Source organism: Narcine bancroftii, chromosome 5, assembly GCF_036971445.1.
Source record: "Narcine bancroftii isolate sNarBan1 chromosome 5, sNarBan1.hap1, whole genome shotgun sequence".
Lineage (NCBI taxonomy): Eukaryota > Metazoa > Chordata > Chondrichthyes > Torpediniformes > Narcinidae > Narcine > Narcine bancroftii.
Window position 1 is genome coordinate 20,282,137 of NC_091473.1, and position 22,833 is coordinate 20,304,969.

Consider the following 22,833-nt stretch of genomic DNA (forward strand, 5'->3'; position numbering starts at 1 on the left):
GCAAATTGGAAGGAGTCTCACGTTGCACTAAAGTCCTGTATCAATGCCCTTGAGTCACTCAGTAAATCATTTCAGGCATGATCTTGTCCACAATTCCTCCTTTTCTCATCCCTGTAAGCTTGTAGTTTGCTGTACTTCAACTTGCCTTGAATATGCAGCTTTCTGGGCTGAGAAATGCAAAGATTCACAACTGCTTGGAAGATAAAAATCCCTCTGCAGCTCATTTTTAAATGGACTTCTGTTATTTCTGAGACTAGTTCCCTTGTTAAAGATGCCTCATCCCTTTAGAATCTCAACCAGAATCTTGTATCTGTCAATAAGATCATCTCCCAATCTTTGCAAAACTAATGAACCCAACCTGTTCAATTACTCTCCATACATTAATGCCTTTATCCCAAACAGCAAGCAAGTGAACCTTCTTGGTACATCCTCCAGAGCAAACAAGCTTTTCTTAAATATGGAGAATAAAAATGGATCCAATGGGGCAGAGCTAATCAAGGATTGCTCATAAATCCATGCCTCCAACCTGAAATCAAGCTATAAACTTTATCATCAATTTCTCCAAAAGAAATGTCTCTTTCATTATATTATGAGTTGAAACTGTATCCAGTACTCCAAGTATGTTAAAGCCAAATCTTGCTGCAGGAAAATTATGCTATATTTACACTCCAGCCTCTTACAATAAAGACTGACATTCATTTGTGTTTCTAACTGCAGTAAAACCCCTGGTATCTGGCACCTATTGGAATTGGTAGATGCCAGATAAGTATATTTTCCAGTTGCTTGAGACATGCTCTTACAATGCCTAACTAATACACCTGCATGAAGAATAAACAGTTTAAAAGACAAAATATATCAATAGGATACTGTACTTGAACTGAACAAACTTGACATTCATTAATATATAATCCTTAAAGTAATTTTCTTTATTTTCAGTCACATTCTTTGAAAACATTTAACTGTTGCTGCATCTGTTCCTCTCCCTCCATGTAGATGCCTGAAGGACGAACAATAATTAACCCACCCCTCCCCTCCAGTTTACAGATAAAGCCTCTGTCCAAAGCAACTCTTACCAAGCAGGAGTAAGGGCACACTTTAAGAGTGTTACCCCAATGACCAGGAGCATCAACCAGCTCTTCATCCTGGCCAATGCCATTGCTGTTTCACACAACTTTATTCAAACAGCTGCTATGAGCAAACTACAACTGGATGAGTATTTACTCCCTTCTGCATCAAAGGTATATGTGTTACTTCAGAGAACATTTACTTTTACAATTTTAAACTTAGATATTTTTTTACCTGTTATTTCAATGAGGAATCTAGCTTTAGGAACAATGACTTTATAGACTAGCAGGCTGCAAGAGATTAAGAAATAAATTGATGGATTTGAATGAAACAAGTTTAAACAAAAGGCACAATTGAATGCCATAAGTAAAGAGATATTCCAGAGTCAGAAATGATGAAGTAGTTGAGCCAGGATTTGGAGGAAGCGTCAGGGTATAGATTGACATGAGAATTTTGGGGGTGAAACTCAGATACCTGTCATCATGGGAAAAGAGCAAGTATAGTCAAGGTAAATCTGATAATCCATTGAGGGTGGGATCATTGATTGCAGAGGAAATCAGTTAATTGGGAGGGAGAGATCCGTAGTGGAGATGAGTCAGATGCTGATGGGCATTTGGAGGCAATTTGAGTCAAAGATTGGTGGGCAATGTTGAGTGTTGAGTCAAACTGGCAGAAGATTTGATGTTTTGGAGATCTGGGATCCTCTTCGGGACTGGATGAATATGAAGAAGTTATGTTAAGGGCAACGAAGAAACAAGTGAATTTTTAAAGGGAACTAATCTGAAGGAAATTGCTAGGACTAATGCCCTGGGATTTGTTTAGTTAATTAACCTTCAAATCTTTCAAAAACAACCATTACAAGATCTGTGAAGCTCTGCTTCTTATTCTCACCTGTAATTTTTAAAAAATGTTCTTAAATTTAGACAGTAACAGGCCCTTCCAGCCAGTGAATCCATGCCTCCCAACCTCGCAAATGAACCTACAAACCCCTTATGATTTGGAGTGTTCGAGGATACTGGAGCACCCAGAGAAAACCAATGCAGACGTGGGGAGAACATTTAAGCTCCTTACAGACAGTGCTGGATTGGAACCTGGGTTACTGGCACTGTAATAGGGTTGCCACCACCACTCTGCTAACTGTGCTGCCCTCTTCACTAATAGAATACACAGAAAGCAAGTCATGAACATTGTGCAATTCATTAAACTCCACGATTGTCCATGGCATTTTATTATCCATTAGAAATAAACTGGATTTGTTTACTTGGAAAATCACTGTTGTCTAGCTAGATTGTAAGTATAATGTGGATATATTTTAACAAAATGCAGATAAGTGTCTGCCATCAGCCTCATGGTTGTATGTTATCTGGTGATTGATCTGGTCACACTGCCTTCACATGTAATCTCCAATCTATTTCCTCATTGTCTGATTGTCTGAAATGAAAACTAAGCATGACTGTCTAGTTATGATGCAGTTAATTGAATTCCTTGCTGCCAAGAGCCATCTTTCTAATGTTTCAATTTTTCTCAATTGATAATGTCTCCTCAGTTGCAACTTCAAACCATCTGTGACAAATGACAAATAAAATTGCAGATTATTGACTAAAGTAATCAATGATATTTTGAGGTCAAATTTTATTTTATAAAGATTAATGTACAGTGATATCAAAATAATTTTAAGCAGCATTTAAGTAATCAAAATTTCAACTAATGAACTCCTGTAAATCTTAATGAATGATAGATATGCTGTATTGCTAATACCTACAAATGTCCTTTAGCACTCGAGAAGATAATCTAAAGTCAAAAAATTTCAGATACTGGGAAATCCAAATTGAAACAAGAGTATGGAAACAGTCTGTACTGAGGGAGTTTTGAGATGAGCTGTTGGAGCTGTTGCATATTGGGTAGATTCAAAATGGATGCTTACACAAGGTCTTGTCTGTGTGTGTTCTAGTTAATAAATATAGTTGTTTTAAATGAACCCAAGTTTCTTTATGACAATAAACGAAACATCACATGGTACCAGGAGTGTGCATTGTACCAGGAGTGTGTATCAGTTGATATCAGCAGAAATGGAAAGTGTGATCCTGTAAATTGGACTGGAAATGTCAACCACAAATGAAGTTTGTTCAAACAAAGATTCATGCTGTACCTGCAAGCAATTGCACTTGATAGTAAACCTTACGTATGGAAGATAGCACTGCTTCTTACCAGGGTGGGACCTCAAGCACTGGAGATTTTCAACACATTTGTTTTTGCCAAGGAAGAAGTCCAGGGAAAGTTTGACAAGATTTTCAAGATGTTTGATGAACACTATTCGCCAAAGAAAAATAAAATGTTCAAGAGGAGGTATGTATTTCAGTCACACAGCTGCAGGGAGAGAGTTTTGATACATTTTTTAACAGACATGAAATTAAAAGCAAGAACCTACAATTTTGGATCACTGCAAGATTCAATGATCTGTGATTAATTGTGTTCGGGATTATTGATAAGAAAGTGAGAGAGAGGTTTCTGCAAGGGACAGAGTTTACCTTAGCTGGAGCTTTGAAGATAGGGCATGCCAATGAGCGAGCTCTGCAGCTGATGAGAAAGTTTAATGATAGTGCAAAAGTCAGTGAAAATGAAGGCATAGCCGTAGCATACTGTGTGACCACACACATAAACAAAAATTAAGATCTAGGAAACAACAAAAAGGAGAGACATTCAAGTGTAAGCCTATGGAAAAGTCCGTAATAAGTGCAAAGGGCAGAATCACTATGCAATGTTTTTCCAAAGGGAAATAAAACAGAAGGGAAAGCATGCACACCATACACACTACAGATACAGGATACACTTTTTGTGGTCATGGTTAGTGCAGAAAGATTATAAACCACAGACACTGAGCAGCCAAGCATGAAGTCAAGCAGGACAAGTAGACTGTGTCATTGCATACAAATGGAACAAATATTCTTTTCATGGTGCACACAGGTGCAAAGCTCAATTTGATTTGTGAGTATGACAATGAAGATAAAGCCATACATCCACACAAATCCTGTACAGCTCGAAGCCTATAATGGACATGAAAGGTATGTGTAAACTCAAGTTGAAAGTTAAAGATAAAGAGCACCACCTCAGATTCACAGTAGTCCCAGATGGACATGAATTACTGCTTGGTGACAGAGCATGTGAAACTTAAACCGAGTCAAGAAGGTGTACACACCAGGAAAACCAATTGTATAAGCTGATGCATTATCCAGGATGATGACACAAAGTAAATCACACAATGAGTGTTCCACAGAAACAGATGTGAATCTCCATGTGAACTTGATTACTGAATCTCTTCACAAATCTAACGTAAATTCCAACCAGATTGCAGCTGAAACAGAAAAGGACATAGTTCTATAGAAGGTCATCAAGAATCTAAATGAAGGATGGCCTAGAGGTAAAGAACAGGCAACATCAGAGCTGAGCAGAGTGTTGTCAATGGACTTCTACTCAGATGGAGCAGAATTGTCATTCCTCAATAATTGGGACAAGAGATGCTGCAAAGTGTGCATGAGGGACACCTTGGAATGAAAAACTGCAAGAGGAGTGCCAGAACTACTATTTATTGGCCAGGGATAAACACTGATATTGGCAGTTGGTTTCCAGCTGTGAGACCTGTGTGAAACATCATGTAAAGCAGTTAAAGGAACCTATGATCATAACTGACATACCAACAGAACCATGGCAGAAATTTGGGACCGATCCACCTATGTGGATGTAAAAAATTACTTGCTGGTTATTGATTATCTATCAAACTTACTGAAGATTTCCCTATTTCCTCATATGTCTGATGCTTGTGTGATCAAATATATGAAATTGATCTTTGCAAGACAGAATTCCTCAAATTGTCTATAGTGACAATGGACTATGCATCAGCTGTAGAGAATTCCAGAATTTTGTAGAGGAGTATGATTTTTGACATGTGACGTCAAGTCCTCTGCATCCCCAATCAAATAGTAAAGCAGAGAAAAGAATTCACACAGTTAAACAGTTGCTCAAGAAAGACAGTGGCTCAGATCCATATCTAGCTCTATTGAGTTACAGAGCTTCTCCACTTGAACATGATATGTCATCCGCTGAGCCTGTGATAGGACATAGACTACTCACCACACTTTCTGACTGTGCAGACCCAAACAAAATATCTAAGGTATTGAACAGAAACAAATGTGTCTGCAATGGAGACAAAAAGCAAACAATGACAAGTCAGCAAGAAGCTTAGGGACACTGGCACAACATGACACAGAGATTCCAACACTTGGGACAAAAAGGCCACTGTTCTGGAGGAAGTAAATCCAAGATCCTACACTGTCAGCACAGAGATGGTCAAATACTGAGAAGGAATAAAAAGAGCCTGCTGAAAATGCACAGCAACAGAGGGAACACCATCAGTGCTAGATAGTAGTGGACCAGCAGAGCCGACACAAGCACCTGTGTTAAGAAGATGCACATCAGTTATCTAGCACCTGGCAGATTGAATGTCTAAAATAAAAAGAACTGCACACTTGAATTGTGGTGCTGATGTTTGTGTTTAAGATTGTGTTGAACTTTGAACTGAAATAAATACTGTATTAGTGTGTCAAGTTGTTAGATTAAACATCTCAAGGAATGGAGTTGTACTGATAGTGTGCTAGTGATAATTCTGACCACTAGAGGGAGTCAGGAGATGAGCTGTTGTATCTTGGGTAAAATCAAAATGGATGCCTCCATGAGGTCTTGTCTGTGTATGTTCTAGCTAATAAATATAGTTGTTTTAAACAAACTCACCTTTCTTTTTTACAATAAAGAAAACATCACACATTCAACATGTGAGGCAGAAAAAGAATTAATGTTTCAGGCCAATGATCCATCATTAGGAGAGAATCCATGTAGTTATAGCTAAGAAACCACAGAGGTAGTGTTAAATTTGTTTGGGAATGTTCATTTGGTTTCCAGTTAGTTGTTAGGACAAAGAGGAGTAACACAATGTATGCACCTGCAGCCTGTTTGGGTATGTGAGGCTACTGAGCCCATCACTGGTCCACTGCCATGGACACTGTCCTGTAGGGTTGTCTCCTCTGCTTGTCTTTCTCAATGGAAGGGGGAAGTTCGGGAGTTGGTGCAGAGGGTTTCTCCCAGTTTCTGGTGCCCAGAAAAGTTAGAAGTCAAAGGTAAAGCGTACTGTTACTAGTCATATTATATTTCATATAATATATGAATATGTCTTTAAAAGAGATAGATTGTGGGGGTTCAATGTGGGTCACTTCACAAACAGATATTTACACCACATCTCATTTAAAATGCAAGAGCTTTGCTGAAGCCAGACATTCAGTTCCAGTGGCTTTGCAAAAGACAATGGAACTGCTTTAGAAGGGAACTTCTGTAGGTACAAACAGAACAAAGTCCAGGCTCAAGTGCTGTTGAAGATCTTTCAAGGATTGGATTTGGAACCTTGGGAGGGGTTCTAGTTTTTACAAGCAGAGAGAGAGGAAAGAAAACAGGATTAATCTCTTAGAGAGAGAGAGAGAGAGAGAGAGAAGACAGTTCTGCAGTAGCTTTTGAGATGGCAAGCTGGCAAGCTTGTTGAAAAACCCCATTTTGAAGACAGGATGTGAGTTCTGAGTTCAGCCTGTTCAAACCCCCTGTAGTCCCTACAAGAAGAAATGGCTGGCTAGAGTGTTTCTCCTGAAATAAGGGAAACAAGAGGTTTCTGTGGTGATGTGGAAGAAGAGGTTATCATTTGGAAAACCCATGATGGTGCAAGTTTCTTTGGCAAGACACTGAAGTGGCTAATTGGAGGAAATCAGTTTTTTTTTAATCAGTTTGTGTGTGTGCAACGAGCAACAAAGCTCTCTGAAACCAACAAGAACCTTCCTGAGTTGTAACCATTTACCTTTAAGCACCAGAGCCTGGTGAAAATTCATAAATGTTAAATTCTGTGCACAGTTTAAGAATTGCCTGATACTGGTAAACTTGGAGGAGTGAGAAGTGAATGATTGGACTGTGAATCAAAGAACTTTCCTGAACATATGCACATGCACTTAGAATTAGAAGAGGGTTAAGATAAGTTAATAGTTTTTATGTTTAAAAAAATTAAAAGCAACTTTTGTTTAAGTAGCCATTGTCTTGGTGAATTTCTACTGCTGCTGGGTTTTGGAGTCCTCTGGGCTCGTAATAGTACAGTTTAGTGTAACATATCCATTTAGGAGCAAATCAATTTCAAAGAGAGTGTAGGGCAGCGTGTTGAAAGAAAGATACTATTTACCTTTATGACATTGATAACCTAATAGTGATGTTGTTTTGTGCATAGCTGCAAATTATGGAAACATCTAAAGCAAGAATCTGGAGCAAAAAAAAAACTGCTGAAGGAACTCAGTGGGTCAATGTTTAAATAGCAGCCCTATTATTTTGGAAGTATTTAATTATTTCTCCAAATAAATTTCATGAAATTAATAAAATTATAAACAGAAAAATTAAGTTTTTTTATTGCAATCAACCTGAAAACTGTAGAATATGGAATGGATAGATGAAAGTCATATGTCAACCAATTGTTGTGGACGAGTGTGGCTTATTCTTTATACATGAGGATAAGACACACATTTTGAATCTAATTTAATTGAGTTCAATCATCACGGCTGTTCAACATGTTGCTCTTTTTGAAAAATAAAACATTCATTAAATCAAATCAAGCTTCATTTCACTGAAGAGTTTCTCATTCTGTCTTTGAAGGAGAATGAACAATCATTCATGCAAAAGGCACATCTGTCTGGTGCCGATCTCTGGAGTGTCTCCTGTTACATTCCTGGGCTAATAATAGAAATGCTTAGACTGCTTCAGTGAATATATTCATTCACATGATATTGCTATCACCTGCAGTATCAGCATTTATTGTCCATCTTTAATTTCCTTGAACTGAGGAGACAGGAAAGTGTTAACTACATTTGTTGGTCTGGGCTACAGTAAAGATAGAGATTTCTTCTTGGAAGCCCAGGAGTGAGTCAGGTGGGACTTACAACAATCCAATTGTTTCATACCCATCATTCCTGAAACTAGCTTTTCTCTGTAATTCCAGATGTTACTTTAATTACTTATATTTAAAGAATCCCAGTTGCCATGGTAGAATTCAAGGTCATTTTCATAATCATTAGTCTTGAACACTGATTTCCAAACCTGTAATTCAATCATACTCTTGTACCCCAAGTATGCCAGAAAGAAGCATAATGTGAATTAAAACACCCTTCCAAACAGCACAGGGATAATAATTTGTTGTCTGCTTTTACTTCATTGCTTTTTTCCACATTACCCCCCTTCCCCCACCACACACAGATTCAAAGATATTAGATAATAAATGCTGCTGGCAATGCCCATATTCATTAATTATTTTAAACACTGCAGGCCCCATTCTTTTCAGCTTGATTCATCAAGGACCAATTCTGACAACAGCACCTACCTGAAGCCCTGCCCAATTTATATAACTTGTCATACCCAAGCCTCCAAATATTTCCTCCAGTTCTCCACTGACCATCATTAGTAGAAAGGTGACAGGCAATGCAGTCCCTGCCACAGGAGATTAAGGGGCTAGAAACCAGAGAACTGGGCTGATGATCCAAAGACCTGAGATTGATTCTCACCATGGCAGCTGGACAACTTGACTAAAAATAATAAAATCTGGAATTTAAGAAAAAAAATCTAGTTTTATTATTGATAGCCATGACTACGAGATTGTTGATAAAATAAATGAATATGAGGTTCATTAATGTTCTCTCTGTTGAGCATATATGTAGATAAAGATGATAACATCAGTCTACATTTCTTTTGTGAACAGAACAACTGACAGAAATAAAACAGGGACTGTCTGCCGTAATATCCATTTTGAGTGCACTTTCCTAACACTGCAGCTCCAACCAGGTGATAACAATATTTTCTTTCCATGATTGCAAAAGCCATCTCAGATTGTTCATTTGCAATAAGAATGGGCAATGTTCCCCACCTCCCCTCCCCTTACAGTGTTGGAAGGAGAGGAGTGCTCAAAGAGGAAGAAAGAAAGACCTGCCAGTATGTGGTGCAGAGAAATAAAACAAGACCAGCAATAATTCTTACCTTGGCTGTGTGCTTAAGATCATTAATCTTGTTGTGGCATTGATGCAATGTCCTGGGGGTGGGGGGGGGGGGGGGGTGAAGCTAATTGCATTGATCAGTTCACTTGTATTTCTCCAGAGCAGCCACACTGACTGATGGAAATTGGAAGTTTCTGGTCAACAGGGGTCAGATTTTCAGATGTACATGACATCACATAGAACCCTGAGATTCCTTTTTTTCCTATGGGTGAGGCAGAATTACCACTAATTGGTAATCCAAAAAAAATCTGTACCCAGCATGAACATGTAAACAATCAAAAGATCTGTAAACAGATTATGAATGTAAACAAACTGACTGTGCAATACAGGGAGAGCAAAGAAATCAATATAATGCACAAGTAACAGTCCTTAAATTAGTTCCTGATTAACTTTGTCATTGAGGAGACTGATGGTGGAGGGGTAGCAACTGTTCCTGAACCTGGTGGTATGGGTCTCATGGCACCTATACTCCTTTCCTGATGGCAGCAGTGAGAACAGAGCATGTGATGAGTGGTGTGAGTCTTTGGTAATTGCTGCTGCCATCCAACACCAGTGTTCCCTGTAGATGTACTCGAGAGTGGGGAGGATTTTGTCTGTAATATCCTGGGCTGTGTCCACTACCTTTTGGCTTTATGCTCAGGGGATTTGGTGTTCCCATACCAGACCATGATGAAGCTGGTCAGCACACTTTCTACCACATATCTGTAGAAATTTGCCAGGGTTTATGATATCATACCAAACCTCTGCAAACTCCTCAGGAAGTAGAGGCACTGACATGCTTTCTTCAGGATGTCATTGGTGTGTTGAGTCCAAGAGAGTTCCTCTGAAATAATGACTCCCAAGACCTAAATTTACTCAACCTCTCCACCTCTGATACCCCCAATGATCATTCAGACAATCAAAATTTTGTTGCTTTCCACAAGATAAAAGAGTTCCAGCCTCACTGCCACCCTTTTGCTGTCCCTGGGGTTCCATCCTTTAATCTAAAATGCAACGTTTATGGTAATCCTGACATTGACAATGTTGCTTATCAGTGAATTTCATGTTTAGGATGGTGCTGTTCACCCTTCTGCTGGACCATGGCAGTGCAAAAGAAAAAGTGAAGGGAAGACTCAATAAGCTGTCAAAATTACAATAGGTTAACTTCTGTAAAATGATTTGGTAACCAGAAATGATGGACTTAGAAGTCTTGCAGCCTCTTTGATCTCTTACTGAACAACCTCACCTAGACTCTGGAGCTTCAATAAATGTGTCTTCGAGATTAATTTTATAAGCTCCCACAAACACATTGCAATCCTAAAAGAAGACAGCCATCTGCTGCCAAAATGAATGAAGTAAATGCCTTAAAGCAACAAAGCCTTTATCTTGGTAAGTTTTTTCACACACAGAGAGTGGTGGGAGCTTGGAATGAACTGCTAGGAGTAGTGGTAGAAGAAAATGGAATATTAGCATTGAAGAGGCTGTTAGACTGACACGTTAATAAGCAGAAGTTTAAGGGATATGGATTGTGCAAAGAGCAGATTTAGTTTAATTTGGCATCATGTGCGGTGCTCACATTGGGGGGCTGAAGGACCTATTACTGGTGCTGCTTCTATGATGTTCTTGGTTAAGAGGCGAGAACTAATGGTCATTGTCTCAAAATATAGTAGGCCATTTAGAACTGAGATGAGAAATATATTTGCATAAATAGTGGTGCTTCATTGGAAATCTCTACCCCAGAGGTTCAGCCAAAACACTAGATTTTTAGATAATGAAGGGCTCAAGATATACAATTATGGCAGGAAAATAGTGTCGAGGTAAGAGATCAGACATGGTTTGATTGAATATTGAATGGGCTTGAGAACCTACCCTGCTCCTAGGTCACATGGTATGCTTCATAATGCTTAATGAGCTAGACTATGAACTGAAGGAAATCATTTTGCTCACATTATGTTGGAGTCCAACAATACATATTTTTCTTTTTACTCCTTCTACAGGACCAGCAGTTGAGTAGATATTAAGAGTCCTCATTAGGTTAGCAATAATTATCTCCCAGAAGTATTTAATTTTTGGCAAGGCAAACCTTGACACCAGCTGTAGTATCAAGGTTTTCATCTGAAATAATAAGATTTGTTACCAATTAGTTATTTCCATAATCTTCTAAAGTTTACTGGCACTTTAGTCAAATGTTAGGATAGGTTTCACAGCAAAGTATTGACAAATACTTTTATTTTGTGGTTCCCTCATAAAATAGCTTCAATTTCTGAATTGACTCAAAAAAAATACATTTTTGCAGGATCATTAGTAACATTTCAGAAATATAGGTACAATATGATATCTATTTTTTTATCATATACTTGTAATCTACTGGAGTCTATGCCTCTCGGACAGACCCTATTGCCAGGATGATGATTATACTACAGAGGAAAGAGCATAGTGAATGACACAGGTTGAAAACCAAATACTGCAGATGTTGATATTCTGAAATACACTGTAGTAATTAAAATTTCTGGAAATAGTATCTAGAAAGAGAGACTGTCTCAGGTTTGTTTTTTTTAAATTATTTATACATTTTAAAACCACAAAAACAATTCACTTATTTTACAATATTACAAATCCATGTGGATATTTAAGAAAAAAGAAGAAAGAAAGAAAGGTCTATTTAATACCCCTTCCCCTCAAACCACCCACAAAAACAAGAGAAATAAAAAAGAAAGAAAAATGTGGGACAAGTGATTTGAAACAGGAGTATCCCTTATAATATATGGAGACCTATTTTAGGAGAAAAGGAATGTCTGAGTTTCATTAAATATTCATACCAACAATTTGTAAATATGCATAATATTTTCCAAAATATATGCTATTGATCTCTTAAATTATGTAATTTTCTCATGGTATGCATCTCCAAACCTCTGCATCCCATCTCTGCATTCCAAAATCTATATTAAACTTCCAAGTTATAGCAATATATTTTCAAGCTATTGCTAAAGCAATTTGAACAAATTTCACTTGGTATATATTCAATTTTAATTTAAGTTTCACCCCTTTAATATCAGCCAATAAAAATAACATTGGATCTTGTGGGAATTTAATCCCATTATTCGATCAAACCAAGTTCTTTGGCTTGGCTTCGCGGGCGAAGATTTATGGAGGAGGTAAATGTCCACGTCAGCTGCAGGCTCGTTTGTGGCTGACAAGTCCGATGCGGGACAGGCAGACACGGTTGCAGTGGTTGCAGGGGAAAATTGGTTGGTTGGGGTTGGGTGTTGGGTTTTTCCTCCTTTGCCTTTTGTCAGTGAGGTGGGCTCTGCGGTCTTCTTCAAAGGAGGTTGCTGCCCACCAAACTGTGAGGCGCCAAGATGCATGGTTTGAGGCGATATCAGCCCACTGGCGGTGGTCAATGTGGCAGGCACCAAGAGATTTCTTTAGGCTGTCCTTGTACCTTTTCTTTGGTGCACCTCAGTCACGGTGGCCAGTGGAGAGCTCACCATATAACACGATCTTGGGAAGGCGATGGTCCTCCATTCTGGAGACGTGACCCACCCAGCGCAGCTGGATCTTCAGCAGCGTGGACTCGATGCTGTCGACCTCTGCCATCTCGAGTACTTCGACGTTAGGGATGAAAGCGCTCCAATGAATGTTGAGGATGGAGCGGAGACAACGCTGGTGGAAGCGATCTAGGAGCCATAGGTGATGCCGGTAGAGGACCCATGATTCAGAGCCAAACAGGAGTGTGGGTATGACAACGGCTCTGTATACACTTATCTTTGTGAGGTTTTTCAGTTGGTTGTTTTTCCAGACTCTTTTGTGTAGTCTTCCAAAGGCGCTATTTGCCTTGGCGAGTCTGTTGTCTATCTCGTTGTCGATCCTTTCATCTGATGAAATGGTGCAGCCGAGATAGGTAAACTGGTTGACCGTTTTGAGTTTTGTGTGCCCGATGGAGATGTGGGGGGGCTGGTAGTCATGGTGGGGAGCTGGCTGATGGAGGACCTCAGTTTTCTTCAGGCTGACTTCCAGGCCAAACATTTTGGCAGTTTCCGCAAAACAGGACGTCAAGCGCTAAAGAGCTGGCTCTGTATGGGCAACTAAAGCGGCATCGTCTACAAAGAGTAGTTCACGGACAAGTTTCTCTTGTGTCTTGGTGTGAGCTTGCAGGCGCCTCAGATTGAAGAGACTGCCATCCGTGCGGTACCGGATGTAAACAGCATCTTCATTGTTGAGGTCTTATTTCTAACCAAGTAGAATACAGACAAGTATCAACTTCCTGTCCACATCTAAAAAATAAATCCAAAAGGAATGGTTCCATTTATTTAACTTTTGTGGCGTCAAATAAAACTGATGAATAAAATTATATTGTTCTAACCTTTACTTCACATTTATTAAATTTTTCATACTTACTCTACATAACTCCATCCAATTGCACTTATGCAAATCTACTTCCCATTTTTGTCTTGATTTATGTACCCCTTTTTTTCTGAGCTTTCTTTTGTAACAACCTATACATTATTGAAATAAATTTGTTTCTATGTAGCTAGCTGCTACAAACTATGGCTCTATGTAGCCTATAGTGCAGAAGATGTTAAAGCTGTATGCAGGTTAGCTCAGAAATAACACGCTGTTCCCAGAAAGAATGACACAAACCCCAGTTGAATTTAGTTAACACTAAGCTTTATTGGGCTCATAGCCCTGCTTTTATTCTCAAGCTGAGGTGCATTTGCGATCTGCTTTCCTTGATAGGCCAGTTAGGCTCCTTTAGTTGTGTCCAATTAGAGAGCTCGTGCAGTCTCCTTGATCAGTGCATTTGTCCTTCATATTGTGAGGCACCCCAAGGGGGCTGCGAGGCGCCACCACACTATCTGCATTATGCAACAATGCTTTCACCTCTGTCTCTGCTGGCAATAACAGATCTTAACCAAAACTTCCATGTAAATTTTTTTTAACCTGATGTGATAGTACAGATTCTATTACCAATGTGTATATGTACAGATTGTAGTGTAGGATGATTGTGATTGGCTGAGAGCATAGCCACACCTACTGGCAGGTCTTAAACAGTTGTTCCTAGCCAGACCAGGTCATTCTGGACTGCTTGACCTACATGAGATACGCTCCAGTCTTCTAGTTAATAAAAGCCTTGGTTTGGATCAACAAACCTTTGATTCTTTTGACGCGCTCTACAATTTTATTAACTAGAAAGTTTTGAAGGGATGGAGCGTATGCTATGGGTGGAACACCTCGACATCGACCCACAGTTGGCTGCAGCCTCGAATGACTTTAAGCACTGGGTGAGGTGCTTGAAAACATACTTACAGCTCTCTGGACCTGCCGTGATAGAGGACAGCCATCGACTACTAATATTGATGACTATGGTGTCCCCGAGAGTCTACCAGTGCATCTAGGACGCGACCATTTATGCCGCAGCCATGAAGATGCTGAAAGGGCACTACAAGCGTCTGGTGAACAGAGTCTACGCTTGGTACAAACTAGCAACAAGGAGGCAACAGCCCGGTGAGTCCTGTAGAGCTTATATTCAAGCACCAAGGGCAATGGGCAAGGACTGTGCCTACATAGACAGAACTGCTGTGGAGACCGCAGACGATCTCATTCGGGATGCCTAGGTGGCCAGGGTCCAATTGAATGAGGTGAGGCAACATCTGCTAAACCACGGGGGAGGGGGGGAACCTAGAGGACGTGATCCGGATCGCAAAGACAATGGAGATTGCGGTAAGTACAGCAGGTTCCAGTGCCCGGCAAGAAAAGCCAGGTGCCAGAAGTGCCTTAAAAATGGTCACTTTGCTGTAGTCTGTCACTCCAAAATGGCCACCATCAAACACAGTGCCTCATGTGAAGCCCAACCGCCACCCTCCCATTCAACCATTTCTTCCTCAGAGCTCTTGTCCAATGAGAGCAAGGGCTCCACTGCACAGCAGCGCCTGACGTCATGTGGTAGATGCCGAGCGCGGAAGGTACAACTCACCCTTACCACAATGTCATTGGCCTGCTTCACCCTCCCTCTCGAAGCAACGTCTGACCAGGCCCCAGCCCCGACTTCAACAGCCGCCGTCACTGCCAACCAAGGACCTGCCACCGCCATCACCGCTGAACTCGCCACCGCTGAGCCCGCCGCTGATGCTACCAATGCTGCCAACCAGGGACCTGCCGCCACAACCGACACTACCGACCCAGTACCCACCTCCGCTACTGACACTGCCAACCAGGGAAATGCCACCGCGACCAATGCTACCAACCTGGTACCCACCACCACGACCACCTGACTGACCACCCTACTGCTGACAGCAAGCAGCGATCCCCAGCACTTACCGTTGGCTGGCCAACACCCCCAGCAGGCTGCAGGCAGTAGCACCAACTCCTCGACGCTGACTACTCCAGCCCAACTGTTTCTGTGACATCACCATGCACACGTTGCATGACATCATCATGTAGGACTCCACTGTCCCCATTACAAGTCACTGCATCAGTAACCCTAGACCAGGACTGCCCCCATCCCCTCACAAAAGCATTGGAACTGATTAAAGTGCATGGACACCGTACCAATTGCTTATTTGACTCCCCCCCAGACCTGTCCCACCATTGTGGACTGGCTATTCTTCACACTGCCCAGAGGATTTCATTGGTGGCCAGATCGCACTTCACCAGGTTAAAGGGGTATTGTGTGGTGACCCTGAAAGTCCAGGACATCAGATTCACAGACTTCAAACTTCTCCCCCAACTGTGCGTCCTTGTATTGCTGGGACTAGATTTTCGGTGCCAGTTCCGAACTGTTTCCCTGCACTTTGGGGTCCTCATGCTCCACTCTCTGATGTAACCACTCCACCCTGGAACTTCCTGCCAGTGGCAGCCCGAGCCACCTGCTTGCGCGCTCCTGGGCCTCACATGTAGCTGCTCCAACCTACGAGTTGCTCCGCCAGCGCTCTTCGTAAACCTCACGCCTAGCTGGAAGCCTGTGGCCATCAAAAGCCAGCAATATAGTTAAGAAGACAAGAAATTCATTACAAGCGAGGTGCGCAGACTGCTTGATGAGGGCATTATCAAACCTAGCTCGAGTCCCTGGAGGGCCCAGGTGATGGTTGTTAAAACAGGGAGAAGCCATGGATGGTGGTTGTCTACAGCCAGACAATCAACCGCTTCACGCTTCTGGATGTGTACCCCCTCCAACGGATCATGGATGTGGTGAATCAGATCGCCTAATACTGGGTATTTTTTACCATTGACATGTTCGGCCTATCACCAGCTCCTGATCCACCAAGAAGACTGACCTTTTACAGCCTTCGAAGCGAATGGGCGGTTGTATCAATTCCTCAGGGTACCCTTTAGGGTAACGAATGGCGTCGCAGTCTTCCAGTGGGAAATGGACCGAATGGTGGACTAGAACAGGCTAACAGCTACTTTCCTGGATAATATCACCATCTGCGGCCATGACATGGAGGATCATGATGCCAAGCTTGAGAAATTTTTTCAGACTGCAATTCTGCTGCACTTCACCTACAATTTTGAAAAGTACGTCTTCTGGACCACTTGGCTCGCAATTCTAGGTTGCGTGGTGGAGAATGGGGTGGTAATGCCAGACCCTGACCGCATGCATCCTCTCATGGACTTGCATCCCTACCACACCCAGAAGGCACTCAGTCCCTGCCTGGGCTTCTCCTCCTACTATATCCAAGAGGTTCCACACTATGCCGACAAGGCATGGCCACTCATCAAGACCACCTCCTTCTCCCTGTCAACCAAAGCCAGAGCAGCCTTCAACCGCATCAAATCAGACATGACCGCTGCGATACTGCACGCCATCGATGAGTCCATCCCGTTCCATCGAGAGCGATGCATCCAACTTTGCACAGGCAGCCACTTTGAACCAGGCCAACCAGCCATTAGCCTTCTTCTCCAGAACCCTCCAAGGTCCTTAGAGCTGACACTCCTCTGTCGAGAAGGAGACCCAGGCCATATGTCGTTGGAGACACTACCTCACTGGCAGGCACTTTACACTGCGGACCAACCAACGCGCGGTCTCCTTCATGTTTAGCAATGCCTAGCTAGTTAAGATCAAGAATGAAAAAATCACCAGGTGAAGAATCGCCATCTTCGGGTAACCCAGTTACATCCACAGTGACAGGGGGGCCCTCATTTATGAGTGCAGAGCTGCGGCAGTACCTTCTGGAGTGTGGTATTGTTTCAAGCAGGACCACCAGCTATAACCCACGCAGTAAAGGGCAGGTCGAATTCCATTTATGAATAAAGTCTTGTGGATTTGCTTCCCTACAACTAAGTTGTATATACACCCAAGCTGGACTTTTGTCTAAATGATATATTACATTAAACAGCGTCTTCATTGTTGGGGTCTTTCATGGCTTGGTTCAGCATCATGCTGAAGAAGATTGAAAAGAGGGTTGGTGCGAGAACACAGCCTTGCTTCACGCCATTGTTAATGGAGAAGGGTTCAGAGAGCTCATTGCTGTATCTGACCCGACCTTGTTGGTTTTCGTGCAGTTGGATAATCATGTTGAGGAACTTTGGGGGACATCCAATGCGCTCTAGTATTTGCCAAAGCCCTTTCCTGCTCACGGTGTCGAAGGCTTTGGTGAGGTCAACAAAGGTGATGTAGAGTCCTTTGTTTTGTTCTCTGCACTTTTCTTGGAGCTGTCTGAGGGAAAAGACCATGTCAGTAGTTCCTCTATTTGCGCGAAAGCCGCACTGTGATTTTGGGAGAATATTCTCGGCGACACTAGGTATTATTCTATTTAGTAGAATCCTAGCGAAGATTTTGCCTGCAATGGAGAGCAGCGTGATTCCCCTGTAGTTTGAGCAATCTGATTTCTCACCTTTGTTTTTGTACAGGGTGATGATGGTGGCATCACGAAGGTCCTGAGGTAGTTTTCCTTGGTCCCAACAAAGCTTGAAAAACTCATGCAGTTTGGCATGCAGAGTTTTGCCGCCACCCTTCCAGACCTCTGGGGGGATTCCATCCATACCTGCTGCTTTGCCACTTTTCAGTTGTTCGATTGTCTTATATGTCTCATCCTGGGTGAGGGCCTCATCCAGCTCTAGCCTTAGGGGCTGTTGAGGGAGCTGGAGCAGGGCGGAATCTTGGACTGAGCGGTTGGCACTGAAAAGAGATTGGAAGTGTTCTGACCATCGGTTGAGGATGGAGATCTTGTTGCTGAGGAGGACTTTTCCATCTGAGCTGCGCAGCAGGCTTTGGACTTGGGGTGAGGGGGCGTACACAGCCTTTAGAGCCTCGTAGAAACCCCTGAAGTCGCCAATGTCCGCGCTGAGCTGGGTTCGTTTGGCGAGGCTAGTCCACCACTCATTTTGGATCTCCCGGAGTTTGCGCTGAAGATGGCTGCATGCGCGACGGAAGGCTTGTTTCTTCTCTGGGCAGGAGGGCTTTGTAAGGTGAGCCTGGTGGGCAGCTCGCTTCTTTGCCAGCATCCGGTTTACATCCGGTACCGCACGGATGGCAGTCTCTTCAATCTGAGGCGCCTGCAAGCTCACACCAAGACACAAGAGAAACTTGTCCGTGAACTACTCTTTGCAGACGATGCCGCTTTAGTTGCCCATTCAGAGCCAGCTCTTCAGCGCTTGACGTCCTGCTTTGCGGAAACTGCCAAAGTGTTTGGCCTGGAAGTCAGCCTGAAGAAAACTGAGGTCCTCCATCAGCCAGCTCCCCACCATGACTACCAGCAAGCACCCCCACATCTCCATCGGGCACACAAAACTCAAAACGGTCAACCAGTTTACCTATCTCGGCTGTACCATATCATCAGATGCAAGGATCGACAATGAGATAGACAACAGACTCGCCAAGGCAAATAGCGCCTTTGGAAGACTACACAAAAGAGTCTGGAAAAACAACCAACTGAAAAACCTCACAAAGGTAAGCGTATACAGAGCCGTTGTCATACCCACACTCCTGTTTGGCTCCGAATCATGGGTCCTCTACCGGCATCACCTACGGCTCCTAGAACGCTTCCACCAGCGTTGTCTCCGCTCCATCCTCAACATCCATTGGAGCGCTTTCATCCCTAATGTCGAAGTACTCGAGATGGCAGAGGTCGACAGCATCGAGTCCACGCTGCTGAAGATCCAGCTGCGCTGGGTGGGTCACGTCTCCAGAATGGAGGACCATCGCCTTCCCAAGATCGTGTTACATGGCGAGCTCTCCACTGGCCACCGTGACAGAGGTGCACCAATGAAAAGGTACAAGGACTGCCTAAAGAAATCTCTTGGTGCCTGCCACATTGACCACCGCCAGTGGGCTGATATCGCCTCAAACCGTGCATCTTGGCGCCTCACAGTTTGGCGGGCAGCAACCTCCTTTGAAGAAGACCGCAGAGCCCACCTCACTGACAAAAGGCAAAGGAGGAAAAACACAACACCCAACCCCAACCAACCATTTTTCCCCTGCAGCCGCTGCAACCGTGTCTGCCTGTCCCGCTTCGGACTTGTCAGCCACAAACGAGCCTGCAGCTTACGTGGACTTTTACCCCCTCCATAAATCTTCGTCTGCGAAGCCAAGCCAAAGAAGATATTACATTAATAAATTGCACCTGGGCTACTTTATAACAGTTCATAAAATTGGCGAGCTGCAAGCCCCATAAATCGTACCTCCACGTTAATGTTTCCAAAGAACCCCTTGCTATTTTCCCTTTCCATAAAAAATTCATAAGACAAGCATTTAATTCTTTAATGTTTTTTGATGAATTGAAATTGGAATCGATTGATAAAAATATTGTATTCAAGGAAATACATTCATCTTAACACAATTTACTCTACCTATTAAAGTAATAAGGTAACATTTTCCATCTTTCTAAATCATCTCTTATTTTCTTTAATAATGGTAAGTAATTTAGTTTAAATAAAAAATTTAACTGTGGTTCCACGTGAATACCTAAATATTTTATCCCAGCATCTGGCCATCTAAATTGAATCATTTGGGGGGGGGGGGGGGGGGGGGGCGTGGCAAGATGGCGTAGAGTCTAGATGTGTAATCTTGAGCTCTCTGGCCAGACTTTTAAGAACCCATTTTTTAACTCTTTGTTTTCAAGTTTAAACTTTTTAAAAACTTAGTTTAAAGTATTAAGGAACTGTTATGGCCATTAATGGTAAAAAAGATTAAACCTCAAGTGCAGAAGAAACTACATTTTCGAAGTGTTGAAGATTTATGGCCTAATCAGCCTGCTACAGCCTCAGGTTTAATTTCTTCTGTGCCTAGACCACAAAGATTGCCTGTGGGAGCTGAAAAAAAATGACTACTACTCACCAGGAGAAGGATATCGCTGGAATTACTCGTTCTCAGGAGGAAGGTGCATGTTCCCAAGAAGTGGATCCTGATTCTGGCAGCCTGCCAACTCTAACAGAGGGAGCATGCAGGAAAATGACTCCATTGTTTGAAACCACTCAGGCAGTACTCCAACCTGAAGAGCTCGATCTTATCCATGAGTTCTTGAAACAACAACAAGTTGTGGGGGGAGATCAGCATCAATCGCCTGAGGAGGTCGGGGTGCCATCGCTGGGAGTTCAGACTCGCAGTAAGACTGTTAAAATGCCTGCTGTTGAGCTGCAGCAGGAGCTGCAGTTACCTGGTTCTGTCACTAAGAAAATGAAAATTGATGTCGCTTTTTTACAAGAAACACATCTGAATGTCAAGGAAAGTATGAAATTAAAGAGGGATTGGGTAGGGAATGTATATTCTTCTTCATTTAACTCTAGGGCTAAAGGCTTGGCAATTTTGATACATAAGAATTTATCTTTTGAATTACAATCAATGGAGGAAAAGGCAGGATGTTTCTTAAATTAAATTGTAAGATTTTTAGTGAATTTTGGACTTTACTTAATATTTATGCCCCAAATGAAGATGATGAAACATACATTTATTTCTGATGCATTTTTATATCTGGGTCAGGATAATGAGAATGTTTTAGTTGGTGGTGATTTTAATTGTGTTTTGGAACCTTTATTAGATAAGTCCCCGAAGAAAGTTAAGAAATCTAGGATGGCAGTTCAGGTTCAAGCGATGATGAAAGATTTCAATTTAGTGGATATTTGGAGATGTCTTAATCCGACAGAGAAGGATTTCTCCTTTTATTCAGCTAGACATGAATCGTTTTCAAGGATTTAGTATCGGCACATTTACAGGGGAAAATACAACAAGCGGAATATAAAAGCATGGTGATTTCAGATCATTCTCTGTTATATTTTACATATATAACTTCTGAGAAAGTTCAAGTGGCTTATCGTTGGAGGTTTAATATAATCTTAAAAATACAGAATTTATTGATTTTTTGAAAGAACAAATTAATTTCTGTTTGAAAGAAAATTCTAATTCTGTTCACAGTAAATTTGTAGTATGGGATGCTATGAAAGCTTATTTGAGAGGACAAATAATTAGTTATACTTCTAAAATAAAAAAGAATCAATTAAATCAGAGTCTTGAGTTAGAAAAATGGATTAGTGAGTTAGAAAATGAGTTTCAGAGAGACACTACAGAAGATCAGAAAATAGAGTTGTCCAGGTTGAAACTGGAATATAATACTTTGCAATCTTATCAATTTGAGTGTATGATTAACAGGACTAAACAACGATATTATGGATGGGAGAAAAAACACATAAGGTATTGGCATGGCAATTAAAGAAGGAACAGGTTTCGAGGACTATTAATGCTGTTAGACGGAATTTGTTTATTACGTATAAACCTCGTGAGATTAATGATGAATTTTGTTCATTTTATAAAAAGTTATATACATCTGATGGAAAACAAGAAAACGGATCGATTGATCTTTTTTTATCACAGTTGAACTTACCAACATTAGAGGTTGTAGATATACAGGAGTTGGAAGCACCATTTACTGACTCGGAAATTAAAATGGCTATGATGGAAATGCCGAACGGTAAATCGCCTGGTGAAGATGGATTTTTAGTCGAATTTTATAATTTTTTTTACAATGACCTCTCAACCGTGTTTGGAGATGTACTAAGTCAGGTTGGAGAACATTATGAATTGCCTGAGTCTTATTCTAGTGCTTTAATTACAGTAATTCCAAAGAAAGATAGAGATCCTTTGAAAGTATCTTCAATCGACCAATTTCGTTGTTGAATGTAGATTATAAAATTATAGCTAAAATTTTAGCGAATAGATTGGCTAAGTTTTTACCTATGCTGATTCAAATGGATCAAATATGTTTCATAAAGAATAGATATGCCTTGGATAATATTTTACGTGTGATTAGTTTGATTAATAGATTTCGACAATCTTCAGACCATCCGATGGTGATATCTTTAGATGCAGAAAAAGCGTTTGATAGTGTTGAGAGGAATGTTTTGTTCATAGTTTTGGAGAAATTTAAGTTTGGTAATTTTTTTACTGGTTGGATTAAGGCTTTATATAGTAAACCGGTAGCTCGAGTACTGACGAATGGTTTGATTTTGGAACTGTTTAAACTGACCCGATCTACTCGCCAAAGTTGTCCTTTATCACCAGCTTTGTTTGCGTTAGTGATCGAACCTTTGGCACAGTTGATAAGACAGAATACACAGATACAGGATATGAAAGTTTTAGATGAGGAATATAAAATTAATTTATTTGCTGATGATGTATTGGTGTACCTAACAAATCCAGCTCAATCACTTTTGCATTTGAAGGAGTGTTTGATGCAATATGGAC